This window comes from Scylla paramamosain, chromosome 27, assembly GCF_035594125.1.
Source record: "Scylla paramamosain isolate STU-SP2022 chromosome 27, ASM3559412v1, whole genome shotgun sequence".
Taxonomy (NCBI): Eukaryota; Metazoa; Arthropoda; class Malacostraca; order Decapoda; family Portunidae; genus Scylla; species Scylla paramamosain.
In genome coordinates, this window is record NC_087177.1 from 9,632,501 (window position 1) to 9,648,836 (window position 16,336).

The 16,336-nt window shown below is 39.1% G+C and overlaps 1 protein-coding gene across 8 annotated transcripts in view; it reads right to left on the reverse strand.

The window, feature by feature from the left end:
- The window catches only part of LOC135114156 (transcription factor SPT20 homolog), a 177,024-nt gene that overhangs the window by 136,494 nt on the left and 24,194 nt on the right, over positions 1–16,336 (reverse strand). The gene's annotated exons all lie outside the window — the stretch shown is intronic.

Sequence of the window (16,336 nt, forward strand, 5' to 3'; positions counted from 1 at the left end):
TCTCTCTCTCTCTCTCTCTCTCTTATCTGCTTAAACTAACCGCATCACTCACTTTCATTCTCGAGCCGAAATCAACGAGCTACGATGCCTCTCTTGCCTTACAAAGTTCATTAAACTCCTTTGCATCCCGCGTCGAATTCCAGTGAAGGCTGCAGGATGAATATTTGTGAGGTTTACCTGTATTTTTTGTGACTCTTTTGCACTTTATGAATTGATAGGAATATTAAGTGCAAGATGTCTAAATTGGTCAATGTTTTAAAGACTTTTCTCACTAACTTTTACGTATTTATTTATCAATTTATTTGTTTTCTTTTCGTATCCTTGTTTAGATTTATTTCACACGAAAGAAATTAAATTGAATATATAATGCTCGTACATGAGGAGGAGCAACATCATAACATCCTATCGTGGCAACAAAGATTCGTTTTTCCATCCCCTTGTCTGGCTAGAGTAAGACGTGAACTGCGAGTAAACTGTGGAAAGTCAACAACCGTTCCCATACACAGGAATATTCTGACACACTCCCACGCACATAATGGAGCGTTTACACACACCCCGTCATGAGCACACAAACACACGCGAGCCAGCACGCCACCTGTCATCACACCGGCACTCGCGTCACGAGCCCAGGTAGTGCAGAGGTGCTATAAGTTACCATCACCTTACTTCCGCAATCACATGGAGGAGTTTTTATACCACGCGGCAGAAAATCGAGCTACGGAGGCTTTTAGTACTACATGCTACTGACCCGCTGCCCTCCTTTCCCTTACGATCCCTGCCTCGCCTGGGTTTAACTTCCTCAGTGCTAGACTATTTCAAGATAGGAGCATCAAGGCACAACCAGAACTAAATATATACGGATGTTTAGTACTACACTCCACTGACCTGTTGTCCTGCGGGTATTTCAAGAAAAGAGCATTTAGACACAAACGGAACTAGATTTTCAGACCCGACTGGAACATTTTTTCTACTTGATATTTTTTGGAGAGGGACAATCAAACAATTTTTTTTATATAGTTCTCTTTCAGCCCTTAGTCAGTCTTTATACGTGTAGAAATAAGAAATTATAATAGTGACTTTTTTTATGTAGGAGGGACACTGGCCAAGGGCAAAAAAAATCCAATGAAAAAAAAAACCCACTGAAAAAAAAAAAAAAAGCCCACTGACAGTGTGACGTAGAAACTTTGTCACGTCCATTATGGTAACTGATATGCTTTTTTTCATCACTGATTCGTCTTGAAAATATAAGCCTTGCCTGCGCTAATCAATGACTGGATGGATGTCCCGCTGAGTGAATATGTATGACTGTGAACGATTAATTGATCCATTGATTGTCCTTGGCACGGCGAGGAAAGAATGCCATGTGGTGCTGGATGAAAATAATCCTTTAAAACTAAGTAAGAATAATAAAGAAAGTAATGCGGATCAAATTAAATGAAACAACAACAACTACAACAACAACAACAACAACAACAACTACAACAACCACAAACCAATCAACCAAACAAACAAGCAAATAAAAATATTTCATTAAGTGTAAACGACGTTGCTTGTTTTAGTTCAGCTTGTTCAAAAGGAGAAACATATTTGAGAGTAAAGCAAAGGAAGACGTTAATTAACCACCTCAGCACCCTGCCCAGTGTTTGTTAGCGAGGCCGATACACAGACGCACAGCTGGAAAAGAACTGATGCCAAGAAACACTCGTAATAACTCGACTTCTCCTTGTGAACCGATGAACTCCCTTCCTACCTGAGAACATGAGTAAATGAGACATTACAAGGACGGCTGACCTACACACGACAACATAACCAAACCTAACAGGAGCAAATAGAGACAATTGACAGCCAGTTGACTCATAAAAGGCAGTTCCTGGATAATATTCCCTGCCCTAACCTAGGAACATGAGTAAATATCAACAAATTGAAAGACCAGCTAACCTAGAAGAGAAATATACAACCTCACCCAACCAAACCTAACCTAACCTAACCTAATCTTACTTAACCTAACCTAACCTAACCTAACCTTACTTAACCTAACCTAACCTAACATGACATAACATAACCTAACACAACCTAGCATACATAATCTAACCTACTGAACCTAACCTAATAATACATAACTTACTATAATAACTCCAATGCCTCTGTTATCATCCACACACATACCGCCACCTTTTCCTCCACCCAGTTCCCTTCATACACTGTAAATATTTCACATCAGAGGGCAGTATTTGCACTCGTGACCCTGATCCGTCGCAATGCTGTATTATCGCAGTGTTCCCTCCTCCTCCTCCTCCTCCTCCTCCTCCTCCCCACGGTAATCAAGAGTCTATCACAAGAATCATCAAAAACACCTCATTACTTCCTCAAACATTAGCCTGTCTCTCCTCACCTCCTGACACGCAGAGAGAGAGAGAGAGAGAGAGAGAGAGAGAGAGAGAGAGAGAGAGAGAGAGAGAGAGAGAGAGAGAGAGAGAGAGAGAGAGAGAGAGAGAGAGAGAGAGAGAGAGAGAGAGAGAGAGAGAAATTTGATGGTTTGGATTGCAATTTTGTATTTAAATATAACGAATAGGATGCCAATAATAACAATAATATACGAGTGGTGGTAGGAATAACAACAATGATAATAATAGTAAAAATAATAATAATAATAATAATAATAATAATAATAATAATAATAATAATAATAATAATAATAATAATGATAATTTGTCTTCATATTTCACTTCCTTTCACCTCTCTCATCATTCTTAAACCAGTCTCCCCCCGTGTCACTCGTATCACGCATCGACCACGAGTTACCTTTAGGTATCCTGTCACCGGTCATCGGACACGCAATAATATACCTGTTAATTAAATATACGTAATGATTTGCCATACGTGGTCATTGCCGATATCGAAAACTAATAAATACATGTACAGGTATATCTGGCTGAGTAATTAATTGCGTTTTCCCTTCAAGACAACTACGTCTCAATATACGTAACTGGTTTAACCACTACTGCGTGTTACTCATCGTGTTCTCAAACGTCTCAACGTCTCATCTTGACTTTTAAACAGGTTCTATTGGATGCTATAGGGATTTTTAAGTTTTATTGATTCTGATAATAGATTAAAGAATAATTCACTGTGCTCTGCCTAGAAGATCACTAAATTTCTGCATGACTGGTTCACTACTGCTGTAGGAGAGTCATAGGTCCTTATTCTGCGTCTTACCTTGGCTTTTAAAGTCTTCTACTTGATGTTATAGAGATTTTCTAGACTTTTATCATTCTAGGGACTAAACAGATTAAAAAAGAGTATTCATAAACATCATTGTGATTTACCTTGGTTTTTAACATATTCTAGTGGATGTCAGAGATTTTCAAGACTTTCCATGAATCTAGTGATAAGATAATGAACATTCTAGTACACCAATAGTAGGAGAAAGGTCAATAAAAGCACCCATAGTTAGTGATCTGCCTAATAATTTCCGTGGGATTCTTTCTTTCAAGTACAGAAAACCTCTATCAATATAAAAAATAACCACTTCCAACTTATGGTGTCGTCTGCAGGGAGTTCGCACCTTCCTCAGTGACTAACTACCACCTGCCCGGGTCAATACGAAGCCGCAAGGTACTCGTAATAGGAACACGTCTCGCCGGGCAGGGCAGACCGATAACGTGCCTGTCATGTTGAGTGTCACGTACAATTTGACATGCCGTAAGTTATCTGTCACCGGCAACATTATCTATCTATCCAGAGGAAGTAGATAGTGGTGATGGTGGTAGTGGTTGTGGTTTTGGGTGGAGGAGCAGGAGGAGGAGGAGGACGAGGAGGAGGAAGAAGAAGACGAGGAAGAAGACGAAGAAAAAAGAAAGAAAGAAAGAAAAAAGAAAAAGAAAATGAAAGGAAGAAAGGAAGGAAGGAAAGGAGGGAGGGAGGAAGAGAAGGGAGGAAGGAAAACCGACACAGGCAGCCAAGGAGTATTTACCACCTGGCACAAACACATCAAACTCACCCATACTTCATAATTTTACGCCATCCTATTTTTTTCCTATTCCTTAACGCACACTAACATCCCCAGACCAGAGGCCTTAGAAAACGGTACCTACAAAGCACACACGCCGCACCCAAAGAGATGGAGAAGAAAGGCAAGGAACAAAGACCAGTAGAAGGGAGAATCACCTACATGGCGCCCTAATGGAAGACTGACGAAGCTATTCTACCAGTAGACAAATATGGTATACGTAGTTTTCAGCCTTATTTAAATTCATACTATTATTTTCGTAAGTCTTGGAATTGAAACGTTCTAAGTATTGCGTTTTTCTTTGCTGGTCTTTTTTTCATAGTAATCCTGTTCATAATAATAATAATAATAATAATAATAATAATGATAATATTAATAAACAATAATAATGATAATAATAATAATACAAACCATAATAATATAAGAACACAAGGGAATAAGGAGGCTGAAGAAGGCTAATAAACCTACATTAAATTAGCTTCCGAGCATTCAATCTTTCCATGCTTCAACATTCAGAAATTTCAAACAATCTCATGTCAGTGCACTTACCTAGTTCTTGCTAAGTCTGTTTCACTCGTCTGCAATATAATTTGTAAATCACCTGCTGCCTGTCTCCTTTCTAAATCTGATCTCAGGAGAAATTTGGTCCTAAAGCAACGGTGTAAATGAGCGCAACAAACTTCATATTTCATAAGTTCCAACAGGATTTTTAGACTCTGTACTTTAAAAGGATTAGTTTCCTTATGTATCGACTCTCGGCATGCTAGACGCTACTGTGAGAACCACGCATGACTTGGCGTAGGAATCCTTTTCTCCTTAAAGAATTCCAAGGGTCAACGTTTCAATTCTGTGCTAATGTCCATGGTACATTTCTATTCAATATTCACTTTTCTTCTAAAACGTCTCAATTCTGCACTTCTTCCAAGGTATATTTCTCTATATATTTCTTCTCAAACTTTGTAACTCTGCACTTTTCCTTCAAGGCACGTTTATTCTCTATTTTCACTCCTATTTTTACTCCCCTGCTTTTTTTTTCCATTCAGCATTCACTTTTCTTCTAAAATGTCTCAATTCTGCACTTCTTCCAAGGTATATTTTTCTCTCTCTATATATATATTCTTTTTTCCCACTCTATCTGACTGCATTTTTCCCAGGGCATGTTTATTCTCTGTTTTCACTCCTCTACTCAAAAGTTTAAATTTAATTCTGCCATTCTTTCAGGGTACGTTTCTCTCTACGTATGTATATGCACTCTTCTCAAACGTTTCAACTCTGCACGATCTCCAAGACACTTTTTTTTTTCCCTTTATATTCCCTTCACAGACACAAACCGTCCAAACCACTCACTGTGACTCATCCATACCGCTCATTGTGACTCTTAATGGAAGATTTAACGAGGAAATTCAATTATTCTTTTTTCTTTCATCCCTTTTCCTTAGACAGGGAGGAAGTGTGTCCATTTTTTAAATTTTTTTATCGTCTAGTATTTTTACGTAACTGCTAGTTCAATGAAGACAAATTATTTCCTTGTACCCTTAGAATGTTAAATAATTTGTTGGTGTATCTTTTCATTTCATCATTTTTTTTTATCTATTTCATTATTCACTTATTAATTTAGCTTTTTTGTTGTTGTTCCAGTATCATAAGGTGGAAATTCTCTCTCTCTCTCTCTCTCTCTCTCTCTCTCTCTCTCTCTCTCTCTCTCTCTCTCTCTCTCTCTCTCTCTCTCTCTCTCTCTCTCTCTAGAAAAAAAAAAAACAAAGCAGACTGGAAATTTAACAAATGAGAGACAATAATCCTACTTATTAGAAATTGACAAATATAGTTAGCGGAGATTGAAAAGTAATAAACAAATCAGTAAATATATGAAAGCTGATATATACATGTGTTCTGAAACTGAGTAACGATAGCTGTAAGAGAGAGAGAGAGAGAGAGAGAGAGAGAGAGAGAGAGAGAATCAATATATAAATGAATAAAGGCAAATATATAAATAGGGGTAAAATATTTTAGGGAAACGAGGAAGAAAAATGAGAGGGCGGCAGGATAAAAGCAGGAACCGCAGCAAAGACAAAGTGAAAGGAAAACCAAAGACCGATAAAAATGTAAAGAATAAAAGGAAAACAAGATAAAAATTTGGAGGCAAGACAAGTGCAGAGAGAGAGAGAGAGAGAGAGAGAGAGAGAGAGAGAGAGAGAGAGAGAGAGAGAGAGAGAGAGAGAGAGAGAGAGAGAGAGAGAGAGAGAGAGAGAGAGAGAGAGAGAGAGAGAGAGAGAGAGAGAGAGAGAGAGAGAGTTTTAAAAAGGGACAAAAGATGGTCAAAGAAAGAAAAGAAGGAATGGAAAGAAAAAAAGAGAAAAACAGGAAAGCAAAACCCGTAAAAACCTTAAAGAAGATAAATAAAAACTAAAACTAAAAGAGAAGGGCAAAAAAATAAAATATATAAGCAACAGAAAAAAAAATATACGGAAAAAGAGAAAACGGAAAGAAAAATAAAAAGTGAAGTAAAGCAAAGAAAAAAAAAAGGAAAACGAAATTACTAAGAAAAAAAAGAACCCAGACGAAAAACGCGGATCTTGAGAAGGAGGAAGTGACAGATGAAGGAGTGGAGAAGAGCGGGACACGGAGGAAGCAAGAGGGAATGAAAGGAAAGCAGGAGTGAGTGCCAGATGAATGTTCACAACCCTGGCAGTCTCTTCTGGAGTGGCGGAGATGGAGACACTCAGGGGGCGGAAGGCAAGGCGGCAGAAGGACAAGGAGGAGGAGGAGGAAGAAGAGGAGAAGGAGGAGGAGGGCAAATTCAGAGGACGAGTGGGTGAAGGAGGGAGTAGCAGGAGGCTTTAGGAAAATTCAAGGCTGGAGAGACTTTCATGTAATGCATCTTACCAAAGCTATGTTCTTTATCATCCATCTCTCTCTCTCTCTCTCTCTCTCTCTCTCTCTCTCTCTCTCTCTCTCTCTCTCTCTCTCTCTCTCTCTCTCTCTCTCTCTCTCTCTCTCTCTCTCTCTCTCTCTCTCTGCACCCAGCTTCAGAACAAGGTCATATCTCAACATTCCTTCCCGTAATCGCTGTTATTCAAATCATCATGGTCAGATTACAATGACGAAATAAAGTTCACTGCCTAGTATTGTTCTGAAGACCAGCCTTTACAAAAGAATAACGCTTTTCCTACATGTCACCGTCTTACAAAGGAGTGCTAAAGAGAGGGAATTTGAGTCAGAGGAGCGAAAGAAATTCAGTTTGGTATGAGATTGCATGCGTCAGACCATTACTCGGGAAACTTAAGACAGAATCAAAGACATTTTTTCTCACTAAGTTTGTGTTTCAGTGACGCTGTTGTTTGCATTCACTCATTTTCACGGGACACGTAAGTCACGGGACACGTGAGAGAGAGAGAGAGAGAGAGAGAGAGAGAGAGAGAGAGAGAGAGAGAGAGAGAGAGAGAGAGAGAGACTCACGCACGCACGCACGCACGCACGCACGCACGCACGCACGCACACACACACACACACACACACACACACACAACATAGTTCTCATTTAACAAAAGCCTGCTCGTTAACACACCACCTCCCTCACTCTCCTTCACTCAGCGTCGCACATAATTACTTCCCTCTTCTCTTCCCTTCTCTGCTTCTCCCACTCTCCCTTTTCTCTCTCCTCTCTCTTCCAGTGCGCTCCTACCTGCCGCCCTCCTTCGCTCCGTCACACATGTGCCCTCCAACCACTTTCCTTCCACTTGGTCCCTTCCTCCCTCACGCATTCTCTCTTCTTTTCATTCCCTGGGGCGCCTTCCTTTCTCCCTTGCGTCCTTCAGCTCTTTAATACCTCCCTGTGATTTAATTCATCCGCCTCATTGGAAAGTCTTTGACACTGCGCCGCTTGGAAGGTCGCTGTAAGGATGAGAACTTATTCACTTATTAGCAGCAGTAAAATGCCCTCTTGTTCCTGAAAGGTGAAAGTTTAAAGGTTTTCGTCTCGTGTGTTTGATTAATTGGAGGGTTTCGGTGAATGTGTTGTTGGTTTGTTTAGCATGAAAAAGGCCACCTGTTGTCATCTAGTCGTTTTGTAAATAGGCATGTTTAAATGGAGACACGATATTTAACTCTTTCACTGTAACACTTTTTTTTTTTTTGTAAGCTTTGTAGTCTAGATAAGACATTTAGCATGGAAAGGCCATCCGTTGTCATCTGAATATTTGTAAATGGCCATGTTTTATTGGGCAAAAAATATTTCATCCCTTGACTCTAAGACATTTTTTTCATAATCACCTGCAAGTTTTTAGACTACTTTTTGTGCTACAGCCTCTTGAATAATTTTTGTAACCTAAAAAATATAAAATTAAGTCCATATTCTCTCTTTCTCTGTGGCCATGCGAAGAATTTTTTATATTTTTGTTTATGTTCCCAATGTTAACAAAGCACAACCATAGCATAGCAAACAGAGGGTTCAGCTTACGATCGCTCACAAAAATATGGAGGAAAGTGTTACGTGTTACTGGTGACATGAAATGAAGTTTTAAAATATTTTGGTACAAGAAAAGGTAACCACTATTTTATCTTGAAGTTTTAAAATATTTTGGTACAAGAAAAGGTAACCACTATTTTATCTTCTATGTTTTTTTTGTTTTTTTTTTCCAGTGTGAAGATATAAGTATGAGTTCTTTAAGCAGAAGATACCACGTAACTTTTTTGCGTGACTACAACAGGACAAAAAACTGGCAAAATAAAATGACAAAAGAATCGTTCAGCAATCTTATAAATAAAAAGTTTGATATTACTGTTGGAGAACATATCCAGTTAGCTCTATGTTAAATAAAAGAACGAAAGTTATACATTAATTATTCAAAACAAAAAAAATAAGTAATGCAAAGAGAAACAAAACAAACATAATCCAAATAGTATGACTTACCTCTACTCATTTAAGCCCCAATTCTCAAAAAAAAAAAAAGGAAAAAGAAAAATAGCGAGAAAATAAAGAAAAAAGTAGATACATGTCTCTCTAATTCAAAGCAACAACAAATATAATACAATTTTAAAAACATTATTTAACCCCTCCACATTTCAGAAAGGAAAAAAAAGAAATGGAGAAAAGAATAAAAAAAAAAACTCTAGTCGTGTCCAGCTAAGAGTACCGTAACTTAATGAACGTTCCTAAACTTTCCTGACCTCGTTTATTGACACAAGAGACCAAACTCTGAGAAACTCCCCCACCCTCCCCTGCCTCCCCACCATATACCCTTTTCCAGAAGAATAGCACAGCACTATTTAACTTTAGTACAATTAGTTTACACAGGTAGACAATCTCATTAGACGCTTGTTAATTCCTGGTAACGTATTCATCTGTCTCCCTCCTTGCTGGAGTCCTTGTGGAAGCTCCCATATATAATCCCTCCCGTATTAATTTAACCTACACCTAATTCTTCCACAGCAAAGTTTCATGTAGAGAATCCTCCCACACACGATTTTCCCAAGCTAAATTCCACTTCATTATATCCTCCTACACTAAATCTAACTCCTCCCACAGCAATTTTTTTCCCCACACTAAACTCTCCCACGTCAAATTCTCTCACACTATATGCTCCCACAGTAACTCCTACAGTACATTCCCTCCATACTAAACTCTCCCACACTAAATCTCCCTTAGTAGCTCTTAAGTCAAAATTCTCCCACTCTGTATCCTCCTGCTGCACGTATTCCCCCATAATAAACTCCTACATCGAGTCCTCCCACATCATTCTCCCATAGGATCCCCCATAAACAAACCCCTACACACTAACCTCCCTTGCTTCTCCCTCTGTTTTACCTTGACCCTCCCCTCCATCATACCTGTCCCTGTCAGACCCACACCCCTCCCGCCCCTGAGCGTCGAGGGACACTCGTCAGGGGCAGTGGTGGTGGTGAAGGGGTAGACAGCAGCACCGCTAATGAGACTACCTTCTAAGGCCACCAGTAAGAGCTCTTCCTCATCCTCTTAAGCCTTCCTCTTTCCTCCCTTTGCCTTAATTTTTCCTTCCTCGTCTCTCCTCTAGTTTCTGACCTCCCTTCTTGTGTGTGTGTGTGTGTGTGTGTGTGTGTGTGTGTGTGTGTGTGTGTGTGTGTGTGTGTGTGTGTGTGTGTGTGTGTGTGTGTGTGTGTGTGTGTGTGTGTGTCTCTCTCTCTCTCTCTCTCTCTCTCTCTCTCTCTCTCTCTCTCTCTCTCTCTCTCTCTCTCTCTCTCTCTCTCTCTCTCTCTCTCTCTCTCTCTCTCTCTCTCTCTCTCTCTCTCTCTCTCATCCAAATTCCTCTTCGTATATATTCTTTTCTCTCCCTCTCCATCGAATTAAGTACGTCTCACACGGTTCCTTAGGACTCTCACGCGCACCTGAAACTAATTAGTCGCTATCGTTCTTCGTCTTCTTCCGGGAGAATATTCCTGTTTTTATTTACCTGTGTTCTTACCTGCAACCAATAAACCGAATGCAGTTTTCTTTCATCTTTATTTATTTATTTATTTTTTTATTTTTTAGTTTGTGTGTAGCTAATGGGTGTTGCATGGTTTGGTGTTAACTTTTAGGTCTGGCAGGTTAAGATGGGTTAGGTTAGGCTGAAACTGGTTGGCTAGGTTAGATTAGCTTAAAAATACAGTATACTTGGTTTCGTTAGAATTGAAATTAGAATATGTACTATGTTAAGTTAGATTATTAAGTTATATTTGCTTAAGTCGGGCAAAGTATGGCTAAGGTAGGTTACGTTACGTTATATAAAGTTAGTTTTCGTTATAGTAGGTGAAGCTGTTAGGTTAGGTTGTAGTGTGCTGTGTGAGTGATGTAAATGTCTCTTTGTAGTTCGTCAGTACTTCCTTCCTAAAACTCAGAGTGGAAGTGGTGGTTAAGCAACAAGGGAAGAAGTAAGAGAAGAAAAGGAACAAAGAAAGAAAAAAAAGGGGGTATAAAAGGAAGAAAGCGAGGCAGCGAGGGATGAAACAGTAGTACCGTTACATAAGACACATAGAAAAGTCTCTCTTGCATTGTTCCCTTGAGCGTCTTAAAGTTTTCACAAATAACAACAGGAGAAAAGAAAAAGTCTCAATGGAAGTATTGACCTGTCCGTATTTACCTGCACATATTACACTCAAAAATTTTAATCTCTTCTGTTCCGTTTATGTAAGACGCTCCTCAGATGCCAGCCTCCCTCGTACCAATATACCGCGTCTCTTAGGTTCGGAATATGTTTCATAGAATTTTATAGTGATTAACTTTTCCTTTGCATCTGTTACGCCGCTTGAGTTTCATCCCCCGTCACTTGAAGACACTAATAACTTCCAGCCCAAGAAATATTACGGTTTGGAAAGTCTTGTCAATGTATGTTTCTTACGTCATTCGCTTCTCGGATTTTCATCTTCCGATGGAAAAATGGAAAATATCTGTTTGGGAGATTCTTGTATCGGTTTATTTTATTTTATTTTACATTTATTTGTTAACTTATTTATTTATCTATTTATTTCTTCTATCACCTATTCCTCAAATCTATGCCTCTTCATCGTAAACAAAAGAAAAAAATGAAAATAATATCACCAACATTTCAAAGGTTTGTTAAAAATACAGTATTGGAGGGGAGTAATGAAAATACCTTTGACAGAATAAAAACAAAAAAAAAACAAGTAAGCAAGAGTTAGACAAATTCGGCTGAGACAAAAAAATAAATAAATAAAACACGAGTAAGGTAAATGTAATATCCTGGATATGTAATAAGGAGAGAGAGAGAGAGAGAGAGAGAGAGAGAGAGAGAGAGAGAGAGAGAGAGAGAGAGAGACCTAAACAAACTAGTTAAAACCATAGGAGCAAATAGGACTGGAGGAGGTATTAGAGAGCAGTGTAAACCTATAATCATCAACGTTCAAAGGGATACAGAACTCTGATACCATTCCAACAGAGGACTCGGCAGGTCTCTCTCGGTATGTAGGCGCAGCTGGCTTAGTGTGTGAAACCGCAATGGGACCACTAAGGAGATTACGGATGTGACACTGAAGGAACGATTAAGCTACATTTTATTTTTTCTTTCACTCCTGAATATTCTGAAGGACGAAACATATGAACAGTGAATTACGTCAACTATCTCTTAAGTCGCAATAGGGTCACTATGAAGGGGATTCCAGATGTGACATAAAAGGTAATCTACATTTTTGTTCCAGCCAGAGGTTGTCAAGTTTCTGAATAGCGAAATATGAGATTCCTTTCGTAAAATATTGCAGTACCTATACAGTCGCATCAGGTTCAGAAGAGTGTGATATTATGAGAGAAATTAACACTGACAAAAATGGTAATAGTCTCTGGTTGTGTAACTTCATATACGTGATATATTACTATGAAAGTCAGTGATAATAACTGTCAGAGAATACTGCCTCGGGGAAGAATAATTTATTTACATATTAAAAGATGAAAAAGATAAAAACTAATTGAGAATAACTAAAACCTCGACCAAAGATGCGACACACACACACACACACACACACACACGTTTCCAGGCTACCTCACGCTACCTCCAGGCTACAATTCCACTGATTAACCTTTATCAAATATAACTGATTAACCTTTATCAAATATAACTCTCTCTCTCTCTCTCTCTCTCTCTCTCTCTCTCTCTCTCTCTCTCTCTCTCTCTCTCTCTCTCTCTCTCTCTCTCTCTCTCTCTCTCTCTCTCTCTCTCTCTCTCTCTCTCTCTCTCTCTCTCTCTCTCTCTCTCTCTCTCTCTCTCTCTCTCTCTCTACAGAGTGAGTGGGATGGAGGAATTGCCTGCGCCTCTTCAGAATAATGACATCATTAGTTACCTTCCTAGGCCCGAGGCGACCCCCGGTCATCCTTGTTAGAGAGAGAGAGAGAGAGAGAGAGAGAGAGAGAGAGAGAGAGAGAGAGAGAGAGAGAGAGAGAGAGAGAGAGAGAGAGAGAGAGAGAGAGAGAGAGAGAGAGAGAGAGAGAGAGAGAGAGAGAGAGAGAGAGAGAGAGAGAGAGAGAGAGAGAGAGAGAGAGAGAGAGAGAGAGAGAGAGAGAGAGAGAGACGTGCAGACAGATAGACAGACACAAATAAGACACACTAAAAGACAGAAATATAGACTGACAAACAGATAGACGGCAAAACAGATGGACAAGAGAGAGTGACAGGGAAATACACAGACCGCTAGGCAAAGACAAAAAGTCAGACACAGACACAAAACAGGTATAGACAGGTGAAGATAAAAGTTCTCTCTCTCTCTCTCTCTCTCTCTCTCTCCTAACAAGCTACCTTCCCACCCCATTCCTACGCAAACTACGACCGACCACCAAACTTAATTTTAACTGAGGCATATGTGTGTGTGTGTGTGTGTGTGTGTGTGTGTGTGTGTGTGTGTGTGTGTGTGTGTGTGTGTGTGTAAATACTCTTCGTATAGTAAATAACTTTAGTGTTTATTTAGCCTTTTTCGTTGTATTTATATAAGCATCTCTCTCTCTCTCTCTCTCTCTCTCTCTCTCTCTCTCTCTCTCTCTCTCTCTCTCTCTCTCTCTCTCTCTCTCTCTCTCTCTCTCTCTCTCTCTCGTAAAGTCATCCATGTTCTTTTCTCGTCGTTTTCTATAAAATGTACCGTTTTACATTTTCTTATTTTTTATTGGTAAACATAAACATTTGTTGTATTTTTTTGTTTTTAGTACACTTCACCAATCCGTGTCAACAAACCGCTAAAATCAAGATAGACGATAAATACCTGATTAAATTAATTGTAGCTAAGCAGGACTCGCATTTGTATTCCATCTTGGGTGAGAAAACATGCACGTGCACTTCTAATTATTTATCTATTTAATTACATGTCTTTCTTTTTTCTTTACTTTTTTTTATTTATTTATTTTTTTTATTACAGGAAGTATCCAAATTCAAATCCGCATATTCAACTAAGGAATGAAGACTCTCTCTCTCTCTCTCTCTCTCTCTCTCTCTCTCTCTCTCTCTCTCTCTCTCTCTCTCTCTCTCTCTCTCTCTCTCTCTCTCTCTCTCTCTCTCTCTCTCTCTCTCTCTCTCAGAAAGAATTAGGCATAGAACCTAAACTATTGCGGGAAAACAGATAGGCTGAATATTTGAAGAGACACGATAGAAAAGTTGAGTAAAAGGAAGATATTTGAATAACAATGAAATACTCGTCAAGCTTCAGAAAAGTAAAGCCTCAGAAGTACATTTTTTGAAATACATAAATATTTAATCTGGAGTACGAGGACAGGTGAAAGTGGCGAGTAGTGTACATCTGCTGAGTGAAAGATTGGATTAAAATATATAAAACAGAATCACAGTAGTGCAGCTCAGTTCCTGAATAATGTAACTAGGCGCGCGCGCACACACTCACACACACACACACGAGAATAAGGTGCAAATATGATCTACATGGTTTTATTTATTTTTTTTTTTTTTTTCAGTTCGAAGCAAAACAGAACAATTACATTTTATATTTAAGCTATACAATTATTACAGTAAATTTATCTACCTATATCTGTCCATCATGAAAAGACGTCTTATTACGGTTCTTCTATCCAGTCAGTCACCTATATCCGTATCCTCGACCACTAATGTCCTATACAGATAATATTCACTCACATTAATAAGACGTCACCATCACACCCTGCTTCTCGCTACTTCTCCCATCAAAAGGTTTTAATTTCAGGAGCTCATTTTTAGTGGAGGAGGGGGTAACAACATTTGCTTATAAATAAAAAAAAAAAAAAGAGGAGGAGGAAGAGAATGAGGAGGAGGAAGAAGACCTAAATCCCAATAGAGACTTACTTCAGAACAGTCGGCCTTTCCAAGAAAAAAAAATAATAATAAGAAAAGAAAATAAAGAGTATTGCACAAATGAGGTTTCTAAGTCTTCGATAACTGGAAGGAGGGCAACGCGGCAGTACCAGATTAGCCTAGAGAGTAGCAGAGGGAGATAAGGGAGGGAGGGAAGAAGACACAGTGAAGGTATAAGAAAGGAGTACAAGGGAGAGAGAGGAAGAGACAGGTAAACGGAAAGTGGTGAAGGGTGGGAAAGAACAATAAGTGATGGAGGAAGAGTGATAAGTGGAAGCGAATTTGGGAGAGAAATGGAGAGGGAGGCTGAAATAAGGAGTTGGGAAAGGAAAGGACAGTGTGTGGAACAGAAAACGAGAGACTAACTATGGCGATGTGTGAATGTTTGCGTGGGAGTGACCCGTGTGGTGTTGATGGTGAGGGTGATGGTGATGGTGGCGAGGGGTGAATGGGGGCGGGGCACGGAGGTGTTACCCTAGGGAGTGCTTCACCCATTACTGTAATTACAATATTGATCCTTGAAGCCAAAGCAGGACAAGAAAGGATGGAAGGAAGGTAGGAAGGAAGAGAGGGGGGAGGGGGAGGGGGAGGAGGGATACAGGAAAAGTAGGAATGAATGACAATGAGGAGAAATCTTATTGGACAAGGAGTTCAGTGAGGAGGGGACGTACCAGAAAGATTGTAAAGGTGGTACGAATGAACGGGAGATGGAAGCCCGGGGAGTAAAAAGCTGGAGGAAATATAGACCCTAGAAAAATGGAGAAAGGTGGAGAGGAGGGAATAGGTAAAGGAGAAGGTAGGTGGTATAGAGAGGTGGAGGAGGTGGAAGGTGAGGGTGGTAAAGACACAAAGGTGGAGTTAAGAAGTCAGAAGAGGACCTTGAGAGCCAAAGGAGAAAATGTTACCAGGACAAAAGCAAAGGAACTCATAGAACCAAAGGCTGTCGAGGAAACAAAAGGAAAAAATTAAGAAGATTAAGGAAAACGGAGGGGGAAAAAGGTTGAAACAAGAAACACTACCAAGGAAACAAAAGAAAAGCTAAAAGATTAATAAAGTGAAACACACAAAAACTGAAACACGAAGCATGAAAGAAAAAAAAGTAATCGAAAAGAAAAAAAAACACTAATAGATTAATTAAAGCTAACGAAAAAAACAAACAGGAAGAACTTAAAACTGTCAAGAAAACACAAGCGAAAACAAACGAGAGAACACACGAAAAATTCCTAACTCGAAAAAAAAAACAGAAGAAAAAAAATAAACAAAAAGAAATGTACAAACCAAAAAACAAAAAAAAAAAAAGAAAAACGCCCTGAACATAAAGTAAAAGAAAAATTATACACACACAAATAAAATATACAAGAAAAAAAAGTTAACAAAGCACTCTTCAGCAATGCTTCTTTCGCCACAAGAGCTAAAAAAAAGTAGGAAAAAAATCAGGATAATTACATAAACATAAGTAAAGCGCCTGGAAGAGGAGACTCCAGCGGAAAGGAACATAAAGAATCCCTGGGAAATAAAGGAGTTATAAATGAATATACAC